This window comes from Acomys russatus, chromosome 3, assembly GCF_903995435.1.
Source record: "Acomys russatus chromosome 3, mAcoRus1.1, whole genome shotgun sequence".
Taxonomy (NCBI): domain Eukaryota; kingdom Metazoa; phylum Chordata; class Mammalia; order Rodentia; family Muridae; genus Acomys; species Acomys russatus.
The window spans coordinates 1-18149 of NC_067139.1; positions in this window are offsets into that span (position 1 = coordinate 1).

The window sequence follows — 18149 nt, forward strand, 5'->3', positions numbered from 1 at the left end:
GTAATTTTAATCACAGAGCCTACAACAAGTTTTGTGTTAGTGTGTTTAGTGTTTTCGTGAGAGCAGTGACATTGCAACTCAGAAACGGGGTGGATGCATTAAATGTGCTGTTTCTTCCTGCAATAACCACAAAATTAACCAAGGAAAGAAGCTGCAAACATATGAGATGCATCACATCAAATTCGTTTAGAAGCAGATTTTATTTTGCCTAAACAGTCATGCCTTATATTTACATATCAAAGCAGTTGTACAGGTTCTGAGTATGTGACTGTGTTAAGTGAAATCAGCGTTTCTAATGCATTTCTGTGAACAGGAAAGCTAGTGAATTTACAGTAGCTTCAAACAAATGTTTGTTCAGTGTGTTCAGTTTTCCTTTCGAACAGTGAGTTTTCGTTCAGAATCTGAATTACCGTATTCTTTCTTACTCCAATAAACATATGTGTACAAGGAGAATGCTTTAAAAAATGACAGCTTTATGACGTTTTCCAACAAAGGAAACAACTGAGCATGTGACTGTGTTTAGTGAAATCAGCAATTCTCTTGCTTTTCTGTGAGAAGTGAAGTGTACTTTTAGTTATATTATCTCATACAAGGCTTGTAGTGTGTTCAGTTTTACTTAGAAACAGTGTCTTTTCATTCAGAATCATGCATTCCTGTGCTGTTTCTTCCTGCAAGAGGCACATGGGTACAAGGAGAATGCTTTCAAAATGGACAGTGTTATGACGTTTTTTAAACAAAGGAAACAAGTTACAAACTTCTCAAATGCCTTAAGTGCACTACTTTTCCTTATCAACACAATTTTAGAAGTTCTGAGTATGTGACTGTGTTTAGTGAAATCAGCATTTCTCTTAAATTTCTGTGACAGGGAGCCTCGAGTCTAGATCACTACGAACGCTCCCAGGGTTGTGTCTTCTCATGTGTGTTCAGTTTTCCTTGAAACAGTGCTTTGCGTGCACGAACAATGTTTTTCACTGTATCCATTTCCTTCCCTGCAGGCAAAACAGGTGGTAGAAGTATAGTGCTTGCAAAAACTACAGTGGTCTTGAAGGTTTTCGGTAAGCAAGGAGCAACGGTACAACATTCAAAAGAGTGCAGTGGTTTAAAAGGGGACGCAAAGGGGTGTTTCCCGAGGGGAGGCGAATGCTCGGGCAACGAATCTTCGCCTCTCACAAACCGTGGTACAGGCGGACGTACTACTGACTGTGTTTAGCCGTGAACTCGCAGTTTCTCTCCCCTTTCCTGTGGGGCAGGACCACCTAATTTTAGTCACGTATTTTCCAGTGGTTTCCCTTCAGTGTTTTTACCGTTACACCTGAACAATTGCCTGCTTGCAGAACATGCATACTGTCAGGTGTTTTCTTCCTGCAGCTACCTTGTGTGACGAAACCCGTGCTGGCCACCTGACAGTTTTTTGTGCTGTTCTAACCAAAGAAACCACTTAACAACACTTCGAGATCAAGTTTGTTCAAACTTTGTTAGAAATGTTTTTTTTTTGCCTAAAGCATCATGCCTTAGAGTCCACTACTTCTGCTTATACATTCCGTTGTACAAGTTCTGAGTATGTGACTGTGTTTAGTGAAATCAGTGTTTCTCTTGCTTTTATGTGAGCAGAGAAGCCTAGTTTTTGTCACAGTAGCTCAAACAAGTGTTTGTTCAGTGTGTTCAGCTTTCCTTAGAAACAGTGACTTTTCATTCAGAAAATACTACATTACTGTGTAATGTCTCGCAACAACCCATATTGTAAAAGAGACACTTTGCAAAAATGACAGAATTTATGAATGTTTTCTAACTAGGAACTAGTTGCAAACTGCTGAGATGCATATCTTAAATTTCATTAGAAACGGGTTTTTTTGCCTAGACAGTCATGCCTTACGTGCACTACGTTTTGCTTCTTAAACACGTTGGTACAGGTTCTGAATATGGTGACTGGTTTTAGGAGAATCAACATTTCTCTCTCTTTTCTGTGAGCATGGAAAGCTTAGTTTTAGTCACAGTATCTCACACAAGTGCTTGTTCAGTGTGTTCAGCTTCCTTAGAAACAGTGTCTTTCCATTCAGAAATGTACATTGCTGTGTTCTTTCTTCCTGCAACAAACACAAGTGTACAAGTAGAATGCTTTCATAAATGACAGTTTTATGATGCTTTCTAAGCAGGGAAACAAGTTGCAAACTGCTGAGAGACATATCTTCAATTTCATTAGAAACAGGTTTTTTTTTTACCTAAACAGTCATGCCTTACAGTATACTACTTTTGCTTATTAACGCTGTTGTACAGTTTCTGACTATGTGACTGTGTTTAGTGAAGTCAGCATTCCTTTCATTTTTCTGTGAGCAGGGAAGTTTAGTTTTAGTCACAGTAGCTCACACAAATGTTTGTTTTTTTCGGGTGATCAGTTTTTCCTTGAAACAGTGACTTCTGTGTCAGAAACTACATTAGCTGTGCGAGTTCTCTCCTGCAACAAAACAAGTGTACATGTAGAATGCTTTCATGAACCACAGCTTTATGACGTTTTCTAAGCAAGGAAACAAGTTGCAAACTGCTGAAATGCCTGTCTTCAATTTAATTTGAAATGTGTTTTTTGCCTAAAAGTCATGCCTTACAGTACACACTTTTGCTTATTAAAGTAGTTGTACAAGTTCTGAGTATGCGAATCTGATTAATGAAATCAATGTTTCTCTCACTTTTCTGTGAACAGGGAAGCTTAGGTTTAGTCACAGTAGCTCACACAAGTGTTTTAGTGTCAGTGTGTGTTCGGTTTTCCTTAGAAACAGTGACTATCTGTTCAGAAACATACATTACTGTGTTCTTTCTTCTTTCGGCAAAAAGCAACAGCCAAGTAGCGAATCGAACAAGGATAGATGTTCATAAACGAGTAGTATATGAACCGAGTACGAAAGATGGGGGAAAAAACAAGGGCATACAAAAACAGTTGCTGGAGGAAAAAATGCGATAATTTCGAATTTTGTTTAGAAACAGATTTGGTGCTTTGTATTTGGGTTTTGTTGTTTTTTTTTTTTTTTCTTTGTTTTTTTTTTTTTTTTTAAATTTTTTTTTTTTTTTGTCTGTTTTTTTTTTTTTTTTTTTTGTTTTTTTTTTTTTTTTTTTTTTTTTTTTTTTTTTTGTATTTTTATTTGGGTCCCAAACAGTCGGCCCTTATGTTGCAACCACTTTTGCTTCTTACGAATTGTACAGGTTTTCTGAGTGATGGTGACTTTGTTAGTGAAATCAGCGGTTCCTCTTGCTTTTCTCATGAGCGGGAACTGTATTTTTTAGTTACAAAACAACTAACAGCACTCATACAGTTGTTTGTTCAGTGTGTTCTGTTTTCCTTAGAAAGAGTGTCTTTCTGTTCAGAAACATATATTACCTTGCCATTTCTTCCTGCAAAAAACACCAGTGTATAAGTAGAATGCTTTCATAAAAGACAGTTTTATGACTTTTCCTATGCAAGGAAGCAAATTGCAAACTGCTGAGATGCATATCTTCAATTTCGTTAGAAACGGTTTTTTTTTTGCTTAAATGATCATGCATTACAGTGCACTACTTTTGCTTATTAACACTTAAGTACAGGCTCTAAGTATGTGGCTGTGTTTAGTGAAATCAGCATTTCTCTCACTTTTCTGTGAACAAGGAAGTGTAGTTTAAGTCACAGTAGTTTACACAAGAAATTTGTTCAGTGTGTTCAGTTTTCCTTAGAATCAGTGACTTTCAGTTTAGAAACATACATTACTGTGCTGTTTACTCTTGCAACAAACACAAGTGCAGAAGTAGAACGCTTTCATAAACGACAGTTTTATGACATTTTCTAAGCAGGGAAACAAGTTGCAATCTGATGAGATGCATATCTTAAATTTTTTTAGAAACATGTTTTTGCCGAAACAGTCATGCTTTAAACTGTGCTACTTTTGCTTTTTAACACAGTTGTACAGGTTCTGAATATGTGACTTTGTTTAGTGTAATCAGGGTTTCACTCACTTTTCTGTGAGCAGGGAAGCTAAGTTTTAGTCACAGTAGCTCATACATATGTTTTTTCAGTGTGTTCAACTTTCCTTAGAAACAGTACTTTTCCGTGTCGAGGGAAACATACATTACTACCTGCTGTTTTTCCCCCCCCCCCCCTTCCCTGCAAACAACAACAAGTGCCAAAGTAGAATGCTTTCATAAATGACAGTTTTATGATGTTTTCTAATAGGGAAACAAGTTGGAAACTGCTGAGATGCATATTTTCAATTTCCTTAGAAACAGGCTTATTGCCTAAACAGTCATGCCTTACAGTGCACTAATTTGCTTTATTAAACGCAGTGTACAGGTTCTGGGTCTGTAATATGTTAGTGAACGTCAGTGTTCCTTCTTTGCCTTTTCCTGAGCAAGCAAACTGATTTTTAGTCCGCAGTAGATACACAGCAAAGTGTTTGGTTCCGTGTGTGTCAGCTCTCTTTACGAACCGTGACGTTTTCCATTCAGACACCACACATTATTATGTAGGCTTTTTCTTTTTTCTTTCTCTTCCTACACACAAACACAAGGTGTTCCAGTAGAAAGAGCTTTCATAAGGCAACCATTTTTAATGGACCAACCTGTGGTAAACGAGGAAACAAGTTTCAAACTACTGAAATGCATATCTTCAATTTCATTAGAAACAGTTTTTTTTTGCCTAAATCGTCATGTCCTTTAGATCAGTGCAGTCAGCGTTTTTGCTTGTAATGCAGGTGGGTTGCACAGCTTCTGAGTGACGACCTGTACTGTAGTGACCAATCAGCGGTTTGCTGTTTCTCTTTTGCTTTATTCTTGTGCGTTCGGAGCAGAGAGGAGAAGCGTTAGATTAGTCTCAGTATGCTCACGACAAGTGGTTGTTCAGTGTATGCAGGCTTTCCATCAAGAAACATGTGACTTAAAGTTCACGAAACATACAAATTATACTACTTGTGGGCGAAATTGTCTACTTTCCAGCAAAAAAAAAACACAAAGAGCTTCCTTGGTCACAGACTATAGAAACGCTGATTTCACTAAACACAGTCACATACTCAGAACCTTTACAACTGCATTTATAAGCAAAATTAATGCAGTGTAAGACATGACTGTTTAGGCAAAAACACACTTCTAAAGAAATTGAAGAAATGCATCTCAGAAGTTTGCAACTTGTTTCATTGGCTAGAAAAGGTCATAAAACACTCCTTTTTGAAAGCATTCTACTTGTACATATGTGTTTTTTTCAGAAAGAGTCAGCACAGTAATGCATGTTTCTGAATGAGAAGTCACTGTTTCTAAGGAAAACTGAATACACAGACCAAACCCTTGTGTGACATACTGTAACTGCTACCAAGCTTCCCTGCTCACAGAAAAGCAAGAGAAACGCTGACTTCACAAAACCTGGTCACATACCCAGAAACTGTAAAAATGTGTTAATAGGCAAAAATAGTGCATTGAAAGATATGCCTGTTTAGACAAAAAAACCCACTTCTACTGAAATAGAAGAAATACATCTCAGTAGTTTGCAAATTGTTTCCTTGGTATGAAAATGTCATAAAACAGTTGTTTTTGAAAACATGCTACTTGTATACTTGTGTTTATTGCAGAAAGAAGAGCACAGTAATGCATATTTCTGAACTAAATGTCACGGTTCCTAAGGAAAACTGAGCATATTGAAAAAAATTTGTCTGGCCTATAGTGACTAAAACTAAGCTTCCGTACTCACAAAAAAATCAAGAGAAATGCTGATTTCACTAAACACAGTCACATATTCAAAACCTATACTACTGCATTGATAGTCAAATATAAGGCATGACTGTTCAGGCAAAAAACCTGCTTCTATCAAAATTGAAGAAATGCTTCTCAGTAGTTCGCATCCTGTTTCCTTGGTTAGAGACCATCATAAAACTGTCGTTTCTGAAAGCATTCTATGTGTATACTTGTGTTGGTTGCAGGAAAAAAATAGCAAAATAATGCATGTTAATGAAAAGCCACTGTTTCTAAGAAATCTTAACACACTAGACAAACACCTGTGTGAGCTACTGTGACTAAATTTAAACTTCTCTGCTCATAGAAAAGCAAGAGAAACGTTGATTTCACTAAACACCGTCACACAATCAGAACCTGTACAACTGCGTTGATAGGCAAAACTAGTGCACTGTAAGGTATGCCTGTTTAGACAAAAAATCTGCTTCTATTGAAATTGAAGAAATACATCTCAGAAGTCTGAAAATTGTTTCCTTGATTAGAGAACATAAGAGAAGTCATATTTGAAAGAATTCTACTTGTACACTTGTGTTTATTTCAGGTAGAAACAGCACAGAAATGCATGTTTCTGAACTAAATGTTACTCTTACTAAGGAAAATTGAACACACGAAAAAAACACTTTTTTGAGCTACTGTGACTAAAACTAAGCTTCCCTACTCACAGAAAAGGAAGGGAAATGCTGGTTTCACTAAACACAGTCACATGCTCAGAACCTGTACAACTGTATTTATAGGCAGGACTGTTTAGGCAGAACACCTGCTTCTCTAAAGAAATGGAAGAAATGCACCTCAGATATTTACACTTGTATCCTTGGTTAGAAAACATCATAAAACAGTCATTTTTAAAGCATTCAACTTGTACACATGTGTTTATTGCGGAGAAGAAATAGCACAGTAATGCATGTTTCTGAATGAAAAGTCACTATTTTTAATAAAAAGTGAACACTTGACTGAGGTATTGTGACTAAAACTAAGCTTCCCTTCTTAAAGAAAAGCAAGAGAAATGCTGATTTCACCAAACACAGCCATATACTCAAAAGCTGCACAACTGTGTTGATAGGCAAAATTATTGCATTGAAAGGCATGCCTGTTTAGACAAAAAAACATGCTTCTAATGAAATTGAAAAGAGACATCTCAGAAGTTTGCAAATTGTTCCCTTGGTTAGAAAATGTCCTAAAACTGTTGTTCTTTACAGCATTCTACTTGTGCACATATATTTGTTGCAGGAAGAAACAGCATATTTAATGTATGTTTCTAAATGAAATGTCACTGTTTCTAAGGAAAAGAGAACACACTGAACAAACATATGTAGGAGCTACTGTTACTAAAACTTAGGTTCCCAGCTCACAGGGAAGCAAGAGAAACACTGATTTCACTAAACACAGTCACATATTTACATCCTGCAAATGCATGGATAGGCATAAGTAGTGCACTGTAAGGCATGACTCCGTAGGCAAAAAAAAAAAAACATTTCTAACAAAGTTTAACAAACACATCTCAGAAAACATCAAAAAACTGTCGTTTTGCTAAGCACTGTACTTTGACACATGCTTCAGGAAGAAACGGCACAGTAACGCATATTTCTGCAAGCAAAGTAACTGTTTCTAAGGAACACACTGAAGAAACACTTGTGGGAGCTACTGTGACTAAAACTAACCTTCCCTGCTCACAGGAAAGTGAGACAAATGCTGATTTCACTAAACACTGTCACATATTCAGAACCTGTACAACTGCATGGTTAGGTAGAATTAGTGCACTCTAATTCATGACTCCATAGGCAAAACACCCATTTCTAACAAAGTTGAACAAATGCATCTCAGAAGTGTGAAACTTCCTTCCTTGTTTAGAAAACGTAGAAAAAATGTCATTTTGGCAAGCATTGTATTTCTGTTCATGTGTCTGCTGCAGGAAGAAATGACATTTTAACGCATATTTCTTCAAGCAAATTCACTCTTTCTAAGGAAAACTGAACACACAGAATAAACACTTGTGGGAGCTACTGTGACTAAAACTAAGGTTCTCTGTCCACAGAGAAGCTAGAAAAATGTTGATTTCAATAAACACAGCCACATACTCAGAACCTGTATAACTGTGTGCACAGGCAAAGTAGTGTACTCTAAGGCATGACTCCTTAGGCAAAAAACAGACTTATCAAACACACTGTCACCTACATGTACTGTGCCTTCAAAAACTGACTGTTTTTACACATTTTCTGACCAAAGAAACAACTTCTTAACGTGAAGGAAGATTTTATCCAATTTCATTAGAAACAGCACTTTTGCCTTGGGGGGGGGTGCTTTACACTATTTTTGGTTTATCCCCCCAATTAGGGACTTAGAGAAATCACTGTTTTTCTCACTTTTTCATGGTCAGGGAACTTAATTTTATTAAGAGACAAGTTCATGGGTGTATTTTGATTATTTTCATTTTTCCACAAAAATAGTGACTTTGCCTTGAAAAATATGTGTTACTGTGTGTTTCTTCTGGAACAAACTGTCAAGTAAAAACTGACTGTTTTTACACATTTTCTGACCAAAAAAACAACTTCTTAACGTGAAGAAAAAAAATTATTCAATTTCATTAGAAACAGGATTTTTGCCTTAGAGTGGATGCTTTACAATACACTATTTTTGTTCTATCCACCCATATGTAAGGGATTTAGAGAAATCACTGTTTTTCTCACTTTTTATGTTAAGATAGCCTAGTTTTAGTTAGAGAAACACTGACTTGTGTTTTGAACATTTTCATTTTTTAAAAACAATGTGACTTTGCCTTGAAAAACATGCATTACTGTGTAATTCTTCTGGAACACACTGTCACCTAGAACTACTGTGCTTTCAAAAACTGAATGTTTTTACACATTTTCAGACCAAAGAAACAACTTTTTAACGTGAAGGAAGAATTTATTTAATTTCTTTAGAAACGGGATTTTTGCCGACTGGGGATGCTTTACAATACACTATTTTTAGTCTGTACACACAGTTGTAGGGGATTTTGTAAAATCACTGCTTTTTACACTTTTTCATAATCAGGGGGATTAGATTTAGTGAGAGAAGCTCTCACTGGTGTGTTTTGAACGTTTTCATTTTGTCACAAAAAAATAGTGACTTGCTTTGAAAAATATGCGTAACTGTGTGTTTCTTCTGGAACAGACTGTCATGTAGACATGTGCCAACAAAAAAATGACTTTTTACAAATTTTCTGAGCAAAGAAAAAACTTTTTAAGGTGAAGAAAGAATCTATTCAATTTCATTAGAAATGGGATTTTTTTTTCTTTAATGGGGTGCTTTACAATACACTATTTTTGGTCTGGCCACCCAGTTATAAGGGACTTTGTGTAATCACTGCTTTTTTCATTTTTTCATTATCAGGGTGCTTAGATTTAATGAGAGAAGCTCTCACAGTTGTGTTTTGAGCATTTTAATTTTTTCACAAATATAGTGACTTTGCCTTTAAAAAACTATGTCTTATTGTGTGTTTCTTGTCAAACACATTGTCAAATAGAAGTACTGCGCCTTCAAAAACTGACTGGTTTCACACATTTTCTCACCAAAGAAACAACTTATTAACCTTGAAGGAAGAATTTATTCAATTTCATTAGAAACAGGATTTTTGCCATAGAGGGCATACTTTGCAATACACTATTTTTGGTCTGGCCACCCATTTGTAGGAGACTTTGTGAAATCACTTTTTCTCACTTTTTATGATCAGATAGCTTAGATTTACTGAGAGAAGCTCTCACCGGTATGTTTGAAGCATTTTCATTTTTTCACAAAAAGACTGATATTGCCTTGAAAAATATGTGTTACTGTGTGTTTCTTCTCGAAGACACTGTCACATAGAACTACTGTGCCTTCAAAAACTGATTGATTTTACACATTTTCAGAACAAAGAAACAACTGCTTAAAGTGAAGGATGAATTTATTCAATTTCATTAGAAACTGGATTTTTGCCTTAGCAGGGATGCTTTACAACACACTATTTTTCAGCTACCCACCAAGTTGTAAGGGACTTGCTGAAATCAATGTGTTTCCACTTTTTCATGATCACAGAGCTTAGTTTTAGTGAGAGAAGCTCTAAAGGCTTGTTTTGAGCGTTTTCATTTTTTCACAAAAATAGTGACTTTGCCTTGAAAAATATGCATTACTGTGTATTTCTTCTCGAACACACTGTCACGTAGAAGTACTGTGCCTCCAAAACTGACTGTTTTTACACATTTTTCAACCAAAAATCAACTTCCTAAAGTGAAGGAAGAATTTATACAATTTCTTTAGGAACTGGATTTTTCCTTTAGTGGGGATGCTTTACAATACGCTATTTTTGTCTCTTCACCCAGTTTTAAGAGAGTTAGTGAAATCATTGGGTTTTTTTCACTTTTTTATGATCAGGGGGCTTAGTTTTAATGAAAGAAGTTCTCATAGATGTGTTTTGAGCATTTTCATTTTATCAAAAAAATATGGACCTTGCCTTGAAAATTTGTGTTCCTCTATGTTTGTTCTGGAACACACTGTCACCTAGAAGTACTTTGCCTTCAAAAACAGGCTATTTTTACACATTTTCTGACCAAATAAACAACTTCTTAGCATGAAGGAAGAATTTATTCAATTTTGTTAGAAATGGGATTTTTGCCTTAGTGGGAATGCTTTACAATACACTATTTTTCGGCTATCCACCCAGTGTAAGAGACTTAGTGAAATCACAATTTTTCTCACTTTTTCCTGATCGGTAAGCTCAGTTTTAGTGAGAGAAGCTCTCAAGGGTGTGTTTTGAGTGTTTTCATTTTTTTAAACAAAAATAGTGACTTTGTCTTCTCTACACTGTCATGTAGAAATACTGGGCCTTCATAAACTGGCTGTTTTTACACATTTTCTGACCAAAGAAACAAATTCTTAACATTAAGAAGGAATTTATTTATTTTCATTAAAAACGGTATTTTTGCCTTAGTGGGGATGCTATGTGCACTATTTTTATCTATCGACCCAGTTGTAAGGGACTTAGTGAAATCACTGTTTTTCTCACTTTTTTATGGTCAGGGAGCTTAGTTTTAGTGAGAGAAGCTCTCACGGGTGTGTTTTGAGCATTTTCATTTTTTCACAAAAAAATAGTGACTTTGCCTTGAAAAATATGCATTACTGTGTGTTTCTTCTCAAACCCACTGTCATGTAGAAGTACTTTTTCTTCAAAAACTGACTGTTTTTATATATTTTCTGACCAAAGATGCAACTTCCTTATGTGAGTGATACATTTGTTAAATTTTGTTAGTAAAAATGTTTTTCCCTGAGGGTAATGGATTACAATACATGTGCAGTGCAGGACAGGAGGCTGAACCTGTGCAGTGCATGGTAGGATGCTGAACATGGCGTGGGCAGTGCAGGTCAGGATGCTGAACATGTGCAGTGCATGGTAGGATGGTGAACATGGGCAGTGCAGGTCAGGATGCTGAACATGTGCAGTGCATGGTAGGATGGTGAACATGGGCAGTGCAGGTCAGGATGCTGAACATGTGCAGTGCATGGTAGGATGGTGAACATGGGCAGTGCAGGTCAGGATGCTGAGCATGGGCATTGCAGGGCAATATGCTGAGCATGTGAAGTGCAGGACAGGATTCAGAGCATGTGCAGTGCAGTGCAGGATACTGAGTATGTGCAGTGCAAGATATTGTGCTGAACATATGCACTTCAAGAAAGGATCCTAAAATTAGGCAATGCAGGGCATGATGCAGAGAATGTGCAGTGTATGGCAGGATGCGGAGCATGTGCAGTGCAGGACAGAAAGCTGAACATGTACAATGCAGGACAGGATTCTGAGCATATGCAGTGCAGTGCAGGATGCTCAACATATGCAGTGCAGGAAAGGATGCTGAGCATGTTTAGTGCAGAAGAGGATTCTGAATATGTGCATTGAAGGACAAGATGCAAAGGTTTGGGTGTGTAAGGCAGGATGTTGAACATATGCAGTGCAGGACAGGATGATTAGCATGTGCAGTACAGGGAAGGATGCTGATCATTGGCAGTGCAGGACAAGATGCTGAGAAATTGCAGTGCAGGGAAGGATTCTGAGCATGTGCAGTGCAGTGCAGGATGCTGAGTATGTGCAGTGCACGACCAGGTGCTGAACATATGAATTGCAAGACAGGATACTAAGAATAGTTAGTACAGGGCATGATGCAGAGCATGCACAGTATAGGATGGGATACTGAGCCTGTGCAGTGCAGGACAGAATGCTGAACATATATAGTGCAGGACTGGATGCTGAACCTGTGCAGTGCAGGACAGAATGATGATCATGGGCAGTGAATGGCACGATGATGAGCATGAGCACTGCAGGACTGGATGCTTGGCATGTGCAGTGCAGGGCATAATTCTGATCACAGGCAATGCCGGGCAAGATGCTGAGAAAGTGCAGTGCAAGCAGGATGCTGAGCATGGAAATAAAGGGCAGGATAATGAAGATATGCAGTGCAGGAGAGGATGTTGAGCATGTGCAGTGCAAGGCAAGATGCTGAACATGTGCAGTGCAGGACAGGATGCTGAACATGTGCAGTGTAGGACAGGGTGATGAGCATAGGCAATGCAGGACAGGATGCTGAGCATGGGCACTTCAGGGCAAGATGCTGAGCATGTGCAGTACAGGGAAGGATGCTAGGTGTGGGTAGTGCAGGGAAAGGTGCTGAGCGTGTGCAGTGCAGGACAGGATACTGAGCATGTGCAGTTCAGTGCAGGATGCCCAACATGTGCAGTACAGGACAGGATGATGGGCATGGGCAGTGTATGGCAGGATGCTGAACATGTGCAGCGCAGGATAGGATGCATAACATGTGCAGTGCAAGACAAGATGATGAGCATAGGCAATGCAGGACAGGATGCTGAGCATGGGCTTTGCAGGGCAATATTCTGAGCATGTGCAGTGCAAGACAGGATGCTGAGTATGGGCCATGCAGGGCCGGATGCTGAGCATGTGCAGTGCAGGGAAAGATGCTGAATATGCACACTGCAGGGTAGGATTCTGATCATTGGAAGTGCAGTGCAAAATGCTGAGTATGTGCAGTGCAAGACATTGTGCTGAACATATGCATTGCAAGACAGGATACTAAGATTAGGTAGTCCAGGGACTGATGCAGACCATTGCAGTGTAGGGAAGGATGCTGAGCCTGTGCAGTGCAGGACAGAATGCTGAACATGTACAGTGCAGGACTGTAGGCTGAACATGTGCAGTGCAGGACAGGATGATGATAATGGGCACTGAAGGACACACTGATGAGCATGTACAATACAGGGAAGCATGTTGAGCATAGGCAGTGCAGCGCAGGAAGCTGAACCTATACAGTGCAGGAAAGGGTGCTGAAAATATGCAGTGCAGGACAGGAAGTGGAGATTGGGCAGTGCAGGACATGATGATGAGCATGGGCAATTCAGTGCATGATGCTGAACATATGCAGTGCAAGACAGGACATTGAGTATGGGCAATGAAGTTCATGATGCTGAGCATGGGAATTGCATGGAAAGATGCTGAACATGTGCAGTGCAGTTTAAAATGCTGAGCACAGGGAGTGCAGGGCATGATGCTGAGCATGTGCATTGTAGGGTAGGATGCTGAACATGTGCAGTGCAGGACAGGATGCTGAGCATATTTTGTGCAGGGAAGGAAGCTGAACATGTACAGTGCAGGACAGTGTGTTGAAAATATGCAGTGCAGGACAGGAAGAGGAGAATGGGCAGTGCAGAGCATGATGTTGAGCATGTGCAGTGCAGGGCATGATGCTGTGCATGGGCTGTAAAGGACAACATGGAGAGCATATGTAGTAAATGTCAGGATGCTGAACATGTGCATTGAAGGAAAGGATGCTGAGTATGTGCAGTGAAGAAAAAATGTTGAACATGTGCAGTGCAGGACAGCATGTTGAGCATGGTTAATGCTTGGCTGGATGATGAACATGTGCAGTGCTGGACAGGATTCTGAATGTTTGTAGTCTAGGAGAGGATGCTGAAAATCGAGAGTGCATGGCAGGAGACTGAAGATGTACAGGGAAGGACAAGGTGCTGAGTATGTGCAGTGCAGGACAGGATGCTGAGAACGGGCAATGCAGGGCATGATGCTGAGCATGGGCAGTGTAGGGCAGCATACTGAGCATATGTTGTAAAGGGTAGGATGCTGAACATGCAGGGTGAAGGACAGGATGCTCAGCATGGGCAGCACAGGGCAGGATGCTGAACATGTGACTAGAAGGAAAGGATGCTGATCATGTGCAGTGCAGAAGGGAATACTGAACATGTGCAGTGCAGGACAGGATGCTCAGCATTGGGAGTGTAGGGAAGGATGCTAAACATATACCATAAAGGGTAGGATGCAGAAAACACATGCAGTGCAGGACAGGATGGTGAGCATGGGCAGCACAGGGCAGGATGCTGAACATGTGCCTAGCAGGACAGGATGCTGAGGATGTGCAGTGCAGAAGAGGATGCTGAACTTGCACAGTGCAGGACAGGATGCAGTGCATGGGGAATGCAGGGCAAGATGCTGATAAACTGCAGTTCAGGACAATATGCTGAGCATGTGCAGTGCAGAGCAGGATTCTGAGCATGTGCAGTGCAGAAGAGGATGCTGAACATGCGCAGTGCAGGATAGGATGCTGAGCATAGACAGTGAAGGGCACTACCTGAACATGTGTAGTGCAGGGCAGGATGTTGAGCATGAGCAGGGCAGGAAGCTGAACATGTACAGTACAGGAGAGTATGATGAACATGTGAAGAGCAGGACAGGATGTTGAGCATAGGCAGTGCACGGCTGGATGTTGACCATGTGCAGTGCAGGGAAAGATGCTGAACATGTGCAGTACAGTGTAAAATGCTGAGCATGGGCAGTGTAGGAAAGGATGCTGAGCATGTGCAGTGCAGGTCAGGATGCTCAACATGTGCAGTGAAAGACAGGATGATGAATATGTTCAGTTCAGGACAGGATTCTGAGCATTGGCAGTGCAAGGCATGATGCTGAGCAGTACAGTGCAAGGCAGGGTGCTGGACATGTGCATTGCAAGATAGGACACTAAGAATAGGCAGTTCAGGGCACAATGCAGAGCATGTGCTGGGCACGGAAGGATTCTGTACATGTGCAGTACAGGGGAAGGTGCTCAATATGTGCAGTGCATGGTAGGATCCTGAGCATGGGCAGTGAAGTGTAGCTTGCTAAGTATGTGCATTGCAAGACAGGACATTAAGAATAGTTAATGGAGGACATGATGCAGAGCATGAGCAGTGTAGGACTGGATGCTGAGCATGCTCAATGCAGGGCAAGATGTTGAGCATGTACAATGCAGCACAGGGTTCTGACAATGTGCAGTGCAGAGCATGATGCAGAGCATGTGCAGTGCAGGGCTGGACGCTGATCATGGGCAGTTCAGGAGAGGATGCTGAGCATATACAGGGCATGGCAGGATGCTGAACATGTGCAGTGCAGGGCAGGATGCTGAGAATATGCAGTGAAGCACAGGATAATGAGAATGGGCAGTATAGTCCAGATTGCTGAGCATGTGCGATGCAGGGCAGGATGCTGAACATGTGCAGTGCAGAACAGGATGTTGAGCATGTGCACCGAAGGGCAGGATGCTGGACATGTGCAGAGCAGGAAAGGATGCTGTGCATGTGAAGTGTAGGGCAGGAAGATGAACATGTGCAGTGCAGTACAGGATGATGTGCAGGGCATTTTAGGGCAGAATGCTAAACATGTATAGTGCATGGCAGGATGCTGAGCATGGGTAGTGCATGGAAGGATGCTGGACATGTGCAGTGTAGGACAGGATGATGAGCATGGGCCATGCAGGGAAGAATGCTGAACATGTGCAGTGGAGGACAAGATGCTGAGCATGGGACATGCAGGGAAGGATGCCGAGCATGTGCAGTGCATGGAAATATGCTGAATATGTGCAGTGCAGGGCACGATCCTGAGCCTGGGGCAGTGCAGGAAAGGATGTTTTGAGTATGTGCAGTGCAAGGCAGGGTGATGAATATGTGCATTTCAAGACAGGATACTGTGTTTAGGAAGTGCAGTGAATTATGCAGAGCATGTGCTGTGCAGGGCTGGATGCTGAGCTTGGGCAATGCAGGGCAGCATGCTAACCATATGCATTGAAGGGCAAGATGCTCAATATGTGAAGTGCAATAGAGGATACTGAGTATAGGCAGTGCAGGGCAGGATGCTGAACTTATACAGTGAAGGGCAGGATGCTGAATATATGCAGTACAGGACAGGATGCTGAGCATCGGCAGTGCAGTGAATGATGCTGAGATTGGGCAGTGCAGGGCAGGATGCTGAACATGAGCAGTGCAAAGCAGTATGCTGACATTTTCAGTGCTGGACATGAATTTATGAATTTATGCAGTATAGGACAGAATGATGCACATGAGCAGTGCAGGGTGTGATGTTGAACCTGTGCTGTGCAGGATTGGATGCTGAGCATGGGAAGTGCAGGACCAAATGCTGCGCATGTGCAGTACAGTGCAAGATGCTGAATATATGCAGTTTAGGACAGGATGCTAAGAATGGGCAGTGCAGGTCAGGATGGTGAGCATGGGAAGTTCAGTTATATATGATGAACATGTGCACTGCAGTGTAAGATGCTGAGAAAAGGGACTGCAGGGCATGATGCAGTGCAGGGCAGGATGCTGATCATAGGCAGGGAGGGGCCAGATGCTGAGCATGTGCAGTGCATGACAGTATGCTGAGCATATGCTGTGCAGGGCAGGGTTCTGAACATATGCATTGCAAGATAGAATGCTAAGAATAGGATGCTGGACACATGGGAGAACAGCAAAATAAAAGGATCCAGAGGGTCCTAGAAATCTACAAGTAGAACAATATGATAGGCAGATTTGGGCCCAGGGGTCCCGTTCAAACTAAGGCACCAGCCAAGGACAATACAGGAGGTAAACTTTAAACCCCTTCCGAGATCTAGCCAATGGTCAGAATATTCTCCACAGTTGAATGGAGAGTGTGATACAACTTTCTCACGTACTATGGTGCCTCACATTTGACCATGTCCCCTGGAGGGGGAGACCTGGTGGCACTCAGAGGAAGGACAGCAAGTAGCCAAGAAGAGACTTGATACCCTATGAGAATATATAGGGGGATGTAATCCCCCTCAGGAACAGTCATAAGGGAGGGGAATAATGGGAAAATGGGGGGGGAAGGAATGGGAGGATACAAGGGATGGGATAAACATTGAGATGTAACAAGAATAAATTAATAAAAAAAAGGAAAAAAAAAGAAAAGGATGCCGACCATTGGCAGTGCAGGGCAGGAGGCTGAACATGTACAGGGCAGGACAGGGTGCTGAAAATATGCAGTGCAGGACAGGGAGAGGAGAATGAACAGTGCAGGGCATGATGCTGAGCATGTGCAGTGCAGGGCATGATGTTGTGCATGGGCTGTTCAGGACAGAATGATGAGCATATTCAGTAAATATCAGAATACTGAACATGTGCAGTGAAGAAAAGAATGCTGAACATGTGCAATGGTGGACAACATGTTGAGCATGGGTAATTCAGGGCAGCATGCTGAACATGTGCAGTGCAGGACAGGATGCTGAGCTTTGCAGTGCAAGACAGGAATGCTGAGCATCAACAGTGCAGGGCAGGAGGATGAAGATGTACATTGAGCACAAGGTGTTGAATATGTGCAGTGCAGGACATGATACTGAGCATAGGCAGTGCAGTGCAGGGTGTTGCACATGGGGAGTGCTGAGTAAGATGCTGATAATGTGCAATGCAGTACAGGATGCAGAGCATATGCAGTTCAGGGTAGGATGCTGAGCATGTGCAGTTCAGGGTAGGATGCTGAGCATGGGGATTAACATGCAGGATGTTGCATATGTGCAGTACCAGACAGGTAGCTGAGCTTGTGCAGTGCATGGCAGGATACTGAACTTGTGCAGTACAGGAATGGATTATGAACATGTGCAGTGCAGGACAGAGTGATGAGCATAGGCAGTACAGGTCAGGATGCTGAGCATGGACAGTACAGGACAGGATGCTGAGCATGGGAAGTACAGGGAAAGATGCTGAACATGTGCAGTGCAGTGAAGGATGTTGAACATGTGAATTGCAAAACAGCATTCTAAGAATAGGCAGTGCATGGCATGATGCTCAGCATGTGCACTGTAGGGTAGGATGCTGAACATGTGCAGTACAGGACAGGATGCTGAGCATAGACAGTGCAGGGCTGGAGGCTGAACATGTACAGTGCAGGAAAGGATGCTGAAAATATGCAGTGCAGGACAGGAAGAGGGGCATATGCACTGCAGGACATGATGCTAAGCATGTGCAGTGGAGGGTGTAATGGTTTGCATTAGCTGTGCAGGACAGGATGCTGAGCATATGTAGTAAGGTAAGGATGCTGAATGTGTGCCTTGCATGACAGG